The sequence below is a fragment of the Benincasa hispida genome, chromosome 9 (genome assembly GCF_009727055.1).
Source record: "Benincasa hispida cultivar B227 chromosome 9, ASM972705v1, whole genome shotgun sequence".
Classification (NCBI taxonomy): Eukaryota; Viridiplantae; Streptophyta; class Magnoliopsida; order Cucurbitales; family Cucurbitaceae; genus Benincasa; species Benincasa hispida.
Window position 1 is genome coordinate 92,168,902 of NC_052357.1, and position 8,586 is coordinate 92,177,487.

General features: G+C 40.3%; 1 pseudogene; it reads right to left on the bottom strand.

Annotated features, from left to right (window-relative positions):
• Positions 1 to 2,770: 2,770 nt before the first annotated feature.
• LOC120087462 lies at positions 2,771 to 2,884 on the bottom strand (annotated as a pseudogene).
• Between the last annotated feature and the right edge of the window lie 5,702 nt (positions 2,885 to 8,586).

Consider the following 8,586-nt stretch of genomic DNA (forward strand, 5'->3'; position numbering starts at 1 on the left):
AAATAAATTTAATATTATTTTATGTTTGTGTCTAACGGCTAGTTTTTGACACATGGTATGTTTTTTATTTTTTGGATTATTTTTAAAAAGAAAATAGAATTTCAAAAGAAAAGGAATTTAATATTATATTTTGTTTATATCTAACGACTAGTTTAGTTTAAAATCTCCACTATTGATTTTTCTTTTCCAAAATTCAATGGTCCAAATTAATTGTGGTTTCCAAAAAATTTTCCATCTCTATATAAACCATCTTCCTCTCAAAATTTTGTACGAACAAATTTTTACATTTCTTAATCCTCCAAAACTCAAAAGTCTCCATTGTAGCTCTCTCTAAGCTCCCAATTTTTTTCTTTTCATCTTATTCTTGAGATAGTGTGATTGTATTGTGAGGATAAATTTGTTGAGTGCTTAAACTTGTAATTCCACTCTAGTGAGAGTTGTATTGTGTTCTTAAAAAATTCCAACATTTGTAACGGTTTGATTCTCTTGAACCCATAAAAGGAGCAGTGGTGTAACGGTTGGGCTCTAATTCGTGGAAAGAGTCGGAAAGATTTTATTCAAATTCCCAAGAGGCGCCTGGGGAATGAAATAGGTCGAGTTTGACCGAACCACTATAAAAATTACGGTGTCTTCTTCTCTAACTCTTTCCTTTTTATTTTTGCAATTAATTTAAGAAATTTATTGTATGTTTTAGTTTGTTCTTATTTATTTGCTAAAATTTGATAGAATTAAATTATCACATTTTTTGTCATATTATTTGTTGCATAAATTGAATTTTTCTTATTATTTATAAAAAGCATATTAATTAGTTTAATTGGGTTAATTTTTTAAAAAAAGTTTAATTAAACCTTATTCACCCCCCTCTTGGGTTGCCATATCGATCCAACAGGCACCTGCAGCGGGCGACGTCTGAAAAGCATCTGAGTGTATGGCGGCTGACCAGGGTATGGAATTTAATGCTACCCATCATCAAGTTGGAGAGACCAACGTCTATAAATAGAAGAAATCTCACTAGATGAACACTCCCCGAATTTTAAGTCTCAGTAGATAGTCGGAGCTTAGTTTAGAATCTTAGATCTTTAGAGCTGTGTTGTGGTGCCAAGAAGAACAAAAGGGATGAGAACCACCACCATCGTCGATCAAGGATCAGAGGAAGCTGAGCTCGAGAGAGACATTTCTTCCAATTCTTCCACAAGTGGTTGTACACGACTAAAATTGATCCAAAGAGGACAAGAGATTGTACTCTACAGCTTGACTCCTTCATTTCATCTTACTTATCGCTTTCAACTTCTCATTTGATTAAGTATTGGTTTTGTAAAGATAATTAATTTCTTTATAAATTCCCATATTTGATCTATCATACTTTGCATTGTTTATTTCTTGTTTATGTTGGATGCATCTATAACTTCATGCAAAATTTCATTTCGAATGCTTAAGCCAACTAAATCAATTGGTAAAAGCATCTTTAGCTTAAACTATTCGAGAGAATAAGTAAGTCAGCATCGAGTTAAAAACGCTTAGTACATCTAGAGATAGACACACTGGTGTTTTATTGCATCCTGTGTTTGATGCATACATCCTAGAGATAGGTAATGTATGATATTCGCATTGAGAAGTGTCGAATAGAGTCTAACGCATAAATGGAGATAGACAAGTCATCTCATTCGCATCATATTCTTGTTTGTGTACATTCAACTTAGATCGACGCATATCACTTGCATTAAACTCCATTTTCACACGACCCATCATTCTCTACTCGACCCTTTTGTATCTTCTTGCACACACACACATCAGCTTAGTGTAAATATCTCATTTCTCTATACACTTAGGATATCTCTACAACAATTACAACGAAAGGTCTGCGTTAGCTTTAATCTGAATCCCTGAGTTTGACCCTGGACTTACCAGGAACCTGAGTTGGATTTATACTTGGATCTGATTCAGAAAAACTTGAATGTCAATAGAGGAGTGTCATGCGTCCTGTTGCATATCACTAAGACATCAACGCATCATTCATATTTATACTATTTTTCCACTTATTTTATACAATACACTCTTAAGCTCGGAAATCAACGAACAAGTTTTTGGCGCTGTTGCTGGGGATTCAACAACAAAACTAACCAGAAATTTTGCTTGTATCTTTTGTAGAAAACTTTAGCTAAGGGAATATTATGAGCTAAGTTGAAGCTTGTAAACGTTTATAAGCAGGGAGAGCACTCCTAAACTTGTATATGACCCCGAAGTTGAAAGGACCTTCCGACGAAGAAATCGATCTAATCGTCGCCGTAGGTTAAGGAAACAACTGCTCAGACAACAAACTAGGCAACAACAAATGGTGGATGAACAAGCGAATCAAAACTCAGCTAACCCACGCTGCACAAAATCCTATCATAATGGCAAACAGTAGTATGCATCCCATGAGGGAGTATGCATCTCCTGGGCTGTATGATTTCTCACCAGGGATCATATACCCAATGCCAGATGGGACAAGATTTGAGATAAAATCTGTGATGTTACAAATGCTCCAAACAGCTGGACAATTTGGGGGTGCTCAGGGAGAAGACCCTCATGCCCACATGAAACGTTTCCTGGAGACGTGCAACTCGTTTGTGATTCCTGGAATCACTCTAGAAGCTATCAGGCTATCTTTATTCCCATATTCTCTACGTGATGACACAAAGCAATGAGTAAGTTCTTTGGAGCCTGGTGAGATCACAACCTGAGAAAAGTTGGTGAAGAAATTCATGCAGAAATACTTTCCACCCACCACAAACGCAAGGAGGTGAAAGGAGATAATGAACTTCGAGCAGGAAGAAGCTGAAACCTTGAGCGCCGCATGGGAGCATTTCAAAGGATTAGTCAAGAATTGCCCCAATCATGGATTACCGTTAACCATCCAGATGGAGACTTTCTATGGTGGATTAAACAGAGCGTCTCAAATGGCAGCCAATGCAGCTGCAGCTGGCGGTATCATGGAAAAATATTATATTGAAGCTAAGGAAATATTGAACCGCATAGCCAAGCATAATATAGAATGGGTGGATGACACTTATGATGCAAGAGCAGAAAGGAAGAGGCGATCTCAGAATGTGAATTCTCTCGACTCTAACGAAATAGCCATGCTCTTTGCACAAGTGGCTATATGACAAACCTTTTGCAGAATATGTCACTAGGGAATGCATCAAACTTGCAAAAGGTAAATCAGGTAGAAACATTCGTACAGCCCATGGTTAGTTGTGTGGGCTGTGGAGATCCCCATTTCTACTCTGATTGCCCACAAAATCCACAATCGGTATGCTTTATTAAAAATAACCAATTCTCAAACACATATAATCTCGGATGGAGGAACCATCCAAATTTCTCTTGGGCAGGTAATCAACAGGAGCCATACCACCCAAGAGTGAACCAACAGCAGAGGCAAGGACCGTCGCCTGGATTCCAGCCGATGCAACAGCCGCACCAACAACCCTTTAATAGAAGAGATCATGCGTCGAGTTCAACATCTCCGCTTGAAAACCTCTTAAAGGAGTATATCGCCCAGAACGACGCATTGCTAAAAAGCCAGGCGTCTTCCATCAGAACTCTGGAGATACAAGTGGGGTAGATTGCGTGTGAGTTGAAGAATCAGCATCCTGGAGTCTTGCCCAGCAACACGGAAACCCCGGGGAATACCAAAGGAGCAGTAGAGCTCACGCGAGAGGATGGCACAAATACGTTCAAGGTAAATGGGCAAATAGTGAAGCCTTACTTTGAAGATGGTGTAGAACGACAAAAGTCATCCCTCATATTACGCGAAGCCAACTGAGGCTTGCGTCGAAGCATCCCTGCGTTTACATCGACACATATTCTAGGGACGCTTCTTCTATCTTCATTTCTTTTGCATTATGTATTTTATCACTACGTTTGTGTTTACTCATTGTTTGATTGTCTTTGCATTTTAAGTTAATTGATGAATGTTATTGCTTTCTTAGTTAAGAGATTTATTTGAGTTAAATAAATAAAAAAAAAGGTTGTGTACAATCGGAAGAATCTTAGGATGGGAATAAAATTGACGTGTTAGACTTAAGCCAACGCATGGCCCAAACCGAAAGGACGCATCTCGAAAACACAAAACACTCGATTTCCTAGAAACCCAGGCACATCCTTTCGTATTCTTAATAAATGTGGATGTCAAGCGACACCTGACATCACTATCCTCTCTCTCTAGACCTATAAAATGCGCAACCCTTTGATTGTCTCTCTTCTTCCATCTCCTTCAAATCCTTCTTCGAAAAAAAAATCCCTAGCGCCTAAAGCCTTCACCGCCCTTCGATCAAGCCTGTTACTCCAGTCATTCTTCGGCAATAATGTCTTTAGCATCCGACAGCCAAAACCAATCGATGAGCTACGGAGACATGTCGTCGGTAAGTTCTTTCTCATCTTTGTTTTCTTAAATGTTGCCCCCTCCAAACCCTCGCTGAACTTCAAAAACCCCCGTTCCGACCGAGCCTTTGCACGACGGGCCTTCCACTACATCCTAACGATCATCTCGGTCGAAACCCATCAAAACCACCACAAACCTGAAATCCTCTCAAACCCACCAAAAACCCAAAACCACCGCAAAACCTAAACCCAAAACTCCCACAAAACTGAGGCACCCATGCCCTTCTTCCTCCGCAGTTACCAAGAAACCCTACACAAAGCCCGCCCCATCACCGTTCATTCCAAATATTACACTAGTGGATGCGACGCATGACCCTATTCCCGCTCATCTCCATAATGCACCATCACCCATAGTGCGCCCACCTCCCCCATTATCCATCCAACCTCTAGCCACCATTTACCCCATTGAAGTAGAAAGAACTAGTCAACCCCTTCCCTCGCGTTCACCCATTATCATTTCACCTCCCGGGTTGCCGCATACCTCATCATGCACCCCACCAATCACTCCACTCAGGTCCAGCTCTGATAGTCCTATGTCAGAGTGAAACATCGCAGGACTCGTGAAATTGGCTCGAAGAGAAGAGCAATAAGTTTTCAAAGCGATCTTGGCAAGTTTGAATCAGGGCCAAGAAGAAGAGGAACAAACGATGCGTCCTGACCCAACCAACGCATCACTTGAAATTGATGAAGCGAAGCGCTATGCGATGATGCTTGAAGCAGAGTTGGAAGAAGAAGAAGAAGAAAAAGAAGAAAGGGAAATTTGCCCAGACGTATTGCAACCTCGTCAATCTAACGCGAATGAAGGGTCATCAAAAGCAAAGAGAGTAAAGAGAAAAAGGAAATTAATTTTGGAGGATGAAGAAGAGCAGTCCGCATCTGGTCTTGAGGGTGTAACGCATGAGAGCTACTCAAGGCATATAGTGTTAGAAAAGGAATTAGAGCAATACCAGCCCGCAAGGCTGGGGCGAAAGAAGTCAGCCCTCCAAAGAGTATTGGAAAATAAATTAAGAGAGCTGGCTCGGGAAGCCAAAGCACATGAGGCGGGAAAACGCAAGGTAACTGACACGTTACCTAAAAAGACGAAAGGGAGGAAGCGTCGGTTTAGTGACATTCTTTCCAAGAAGGGCTTCTTCCCCGAACGCAACCCATTGTTGCCATTCATAACTGAAATTGTGGAAGCAATGGGCTGGGGTCCACTATGCGTTGGGCATACAAGAATTTGGCCCAACCTTGTCCGCCAATTTTATAGTAGTGAGTTTGATACGGAGAGAAGTACGACATTCGTTGATGTTGTTTTGATGCGCTTCTTAGTTGATATAATGAAGTGTTCAATATTACAAGTAACCCGGAGGCAGAGGGAAACCGCATCTTGGAACATTCGACTCCAAGCCAAGTAGAAGATGCGTTAAAAGTAGTGGCTAAACCTGGAAGCAAATGGCAAACATCAAGAAATGGAGTAAAGATCTTAGCTTCCAGGAATCTTAAACCAGACGCAAACTTATGGTATTATTTGATTAAGAAAAGCATCATGCCTACAACGCATGATGAGACATTATCAAGAGAACGCGTCCTGGCCACTTACTGTATCATGCAGTGCATTCCCCTAGATGTAGGAAGGATAATAAGGGACCAGATCAAAGCCATTAAAGTCAAACCACGAGGACAACTTTATTTCCCTTGGCTGATCTGTACGCTGTGTGAATGTGAGGGCATCCCTCTAGAGGGTGATTATAAGGGAATCGATGGTCTGATGGATATTAAGTTGATCAGGCGTCTGCTTCGCGGTTCTCTGCACCAGCCTGACCTACCTTGCAAGGATGCGGTAGCCAGACCTCGACCCTCCAAATGCGCACCCAAAAGAAGACGCGTCTGGGTGATTGAACACAGCGATGAAGCTTCAGAGAATGAAGATTATGAAGCGGAGCATGCGTTTACTGATGAAGAAGCGCGGCCAGACCAAAACATCCCTCTCCCAAACTCACCCTTGGCCCCGCAAGAAGGGAGTCTTGATCCAACTCACCATGAGCCTACCAATTTAGATCAATAAATCCCTAGTCCCCTTCCTTCGCCCTTACCAACTCCAATTCCAACTTTTGTACCTCCTCCAGTCATTTTTGAACCAACTGGGTTAGGGTCAAGTAACGTAGGAAATTGAAGACCCAGTTGAAAGAACTGAAGAGCCAGCACCGCCACAACCACGCACTAACATTGACGAGTTGAAAACTTTCATTAGTGATCAACTCAGACCACTAGCCGCGTCCATTGAAAATCTTTAACAACAAAATAAGGTTCTAAGGGATTACTTGCGGTAGCAAACAAGAAGAATACAATACCAGTTTTTCTACACAACATAGTATATTAATCAGTTCTTGGTCGGAATGTTTGCCTTGCCACTGCTACCTGCTCACCTTAGGAATCCTCTACGCTTCATGGATGAAGACCCTGCAGAAGAACGCAGGGATGACGCGTCAGCACAATAAGTTTTGGGGTGTTGGTTACTTTGTTTTTATTTATTTATTTATTTATTTATTAATCTTTTGTATATGTTTGTTATGTTTGTTTATTCCATTAGTTATCTAATGAAAATGAATGAAATTTCTATCATTTTTTAATCCTTGCGTTTGTCCTTAGCATACTTTTTTTGTTCTTTAGCTATTTTTCTAGTCTTGTGCGTTGTTTTACCTCAATGATATTAGCAATATGAAATTTATAAGTACAGAGTAGGCATTAGGAAAATCAATAAAGCCTGATCTTTTCTAAAAAGACTACATGTTTTCTTTTTAACGCATGCAAGCTTTAAATCAAAACTCCTTTCGAAACTCTCAAAGCTTTTTCGAAATTTTATTTCTCTTTGAGCAATGAGGATTTAACTAATATCTAAATTTGGGGGTGAGGGAAATCTGAGTTAAGACGCATTAATCGAGTACATAAAAAAGAAAGGAAACAAATTGAAAGATGTTAAACGCAACTCCTCCGTCATTACTCTAAAAAGAAAAACCTCAAATTGGCATGAGTTAAAAATTGGAACAGGCACTTTGCCATAGTTGGATGCTCACATGACACCCGTGGGGGCAAGCCAAAACGAAGTTAAGTCTTCTAGACCAATGCATCCCAAAACTCCTTTATCTAGTTTAAAGAAGTTGTATCTTGAAACGCATGAGTGCTAGATATGAGTTTAGTTGTGAAGGGCTCTCACCCGTAGTTGGATGCTCGCATGACACCCGTGGGGGCAAGCCGAAACGAAAGTGGGACACCTGGAACAACGCATGGGTAACCGAAAATTTATACTTTTTATTTTTAACGACATCTATTTAAAAAAAAAAAACATCTAACGCATTGCTGGTTTAGAAAAAAAACGAAAATGTTTCGAGAAACGAAAGGAGTTGCTGACGAAAAGCTTGTTGCACCTGAAATAAAACATTATTCCTTTTAGAAAAGAATCAACCTGCATTACATTTTCCAAACTCCAGTCTCAAGCTTATAAGTGAATATGATGAGATGTGAACACTGCATACTAAAGACAAGGGAGATAACAAAGAATTATTTATGGAATGCTTGAGGACAAGCATTGTTCAAATTTGGGGGTGTGATAACTTGTAGAAATACAATTATTGTGGTTCAAAAGTTGGAACAATTAGGGTCTTTAATGATAAAATCTCATCATTTTTAGAGAAAACACATGGAATTACTCGAACACTATCAAACCCATGCTAAAGAATGTTTATTGCTAAAATACTGCGGCACTAACATATGATATTGCAGGATCTCAACAAAAGGCTAACGCATGATTAAGAAAAGTGTCGCAGACAAAGTCTAACGCATGGGGCATGCGTCGGAGGGATTCAACGCAGGGAAGATTCATTGATTCAGGATGTTTGTGTCAAATATCACCACTTGCAAGCATGGGCACCTGCAGTGGGCGGCGTCTGAAAATCATCGGAGTATCAGGCGTCTGACCAGGGTATGGAACTTAATACTGCCCATCATCAAGTTGGAGAAGACCAATGCCTACAAATAGAAGAAATCCCACCAAATGAACACTCTCCGAGTTTTAAGTCTCATTAGATAGTCGGAACTTAGTTTGGAATCTTAGATCTTTAGAGTTGTGTTGTGGTGCTGAGAAGAACAAAAGGGAAGAGAACCACCACCATCACCGATCAAGGA